This window comes from Haliaeetus leucocephalus, unplaced genomic scaffold, assembly GCF_000737465.1.
Source record: "Haliaeetus leucocephalus isolate CR32 unplaced genomic scaffold, Haliaeetus_leucocephalus-4.0 Scaffold1, whole genome shotgun sequence".
In the NCBI taxonomy this organism is placed as follows: domain Eukaryota; kingdom Metazoa; phylum Chordata; class Aves; order Accipitriformes; family Accipitridae; genus Haliaeetus; species Haliaeetus leucocephalus.
The window spans coordinates 16,755,455-16,757,143 of NW_010972437.1; the positions used below are offsets into that span (position 1 = coordinate 16,755,455).

Here is a 1,689-nt window from a genome sequence, read left to right on the forward strand (position 1 = left end):
CGCGGAGCGGTGGGAGGGAGGGAGGCGGGCCTTTGGCCTCTTACCTGGAGAGGAGAAATAACCCGAACTCGGGCAGGTCCCCCGCCGGGCGTCAAGCCGTCGTTTTTATTCGCTGCTTTATGCGCGGAGAGGGAGAGGCAGGAGGCTTGCCCAGCCTTTCAGAAAGCAGGTGGAAAAGTTTGACGTTGAGGAAATTCTTGTAAGCCAAAAGCCGCTAGCCTGGGGAGAGCTGCTGGGGACCGAGTTCAGCTCTTTGCTGAATGGTTGCACCTCGCGTGTTTTTGTTTCCTTTGACAGTAGCGGGCTCGGTTTTGTAGCTAAAGATGTCGGGTAAAACTCCGTGGCAAGAGTGTTGAACTGGAGTACTTGAGCACCAGTATTAATAAATTGCTGTACGGGTGGATTTGGTGAGACGGTATCAGCAATTTTTCTCAGGGAATTTTAAAAAGTGGTTTTCTTCTTGATGTCAGAACGAGGTTTGTGGGGGAAGAAGTGAAAGAAGATGAGGAGAGGGAAGATCTGAGAAAAGTCAGAGAACACATTAAAAGGAATTGAAAAGGAGAAGAAAGTCTGGAAGGGAGAATACAAAGCAAAAAGCAGATATAGTGCTGAAAAAGCACAGGGTAAAAAGATGCCACAAAAGCAGGACTGGTTGTTAAAATCTCTTGTTTAGTTAATAGAGAGGATGAAAGAGGCAGTTGGTTGAAATGTGCTATTTAGAAAAAGTCACTCCAGTAGGTGGCTGACTTAAAGATTTTTCTTCACAGTTTGACCAGCTCAGTACTATTTAGATACTATTTGGCACTTACACAGTGGAAAATTCATGAGTATACTGGGAAGTAGTGGTAAAAATCACTGCATAACATCACTGAATATTTTCCTTGCTGTTCAGCCAAACCTATTATTAAGTCATATTAAAAAAACGCAGTAGGAATGTGATTGACAGTGCATTACTACTAAATACAAAACACTACTCAGCAGATTCCTTATTTAAACACCAGAGTAGTAGCCTTGTGGGTTTGGGACAGCCAAGGTCCATTTCAGCCTGGTTAGTGAAAGTTTTTTATTGTGGGGCCATCATTATTGTGGTATAGAAATAGGTTTAGGGCATTTTTTTTTCTCAGCTTAAACCTACTGCCACTTGTCATGGAGATGTTCTTGTACTGGCAGAGGTGTCGGCTTGTATCAGTAGGGTGATCCGTATCTTTTTAAAATTGTATACTATGCTTTGTCAACTTTTTTTTTCTTTTTAATAACAAGCTATGTCACAGCTGAAAATGAAACTAGGGTTCCTGTATAATTTTGAAAATGATACTCCTAATCTTTGTGTGGCATCTTTGGTGGGATATTTATTCTAAAACTCTCTCCCGAAAGCAGTGCCAATTATTTCAGTAATACCACAGTTGCACCCACAAACTGGTTCACGTATGAGCCTGTCATGCTGTGTGTTACTAAGTGATGATTATTACTTACATTTTATGGTACCTGCTGTGTGTTACTGCATTCGCAGATAGGCATGAAGACAAGATTCTCTACCCAGTAAGCTTGCAAATTAATCAGGGGTTGATCCAATCAGTATGTGTTAAAATGAAAGGGTGAATTTTCATTCATAGGATTGGACTTAGAAAACAACCTCATTTTATCTCCCCTGATTTTATAATAACTTTGAGAGAGGTTCGTTCCCTCCCC

The 1,689-nt window shown here is 41.6% G+C and overlaps 1 protein-coding gene across 1 annotated transcript in view; it reads left to right on the forward strand.

Moving 5' to 3' along the window:
* LY75 (lymphocyte antigen 75) overlaps positions 1-1,689 on the forward strand; it is a 45,392-nt gene that overhangs the window by 485 nt on the left and 43,218 nt on the right. The window lies entirely within an intron of this gene.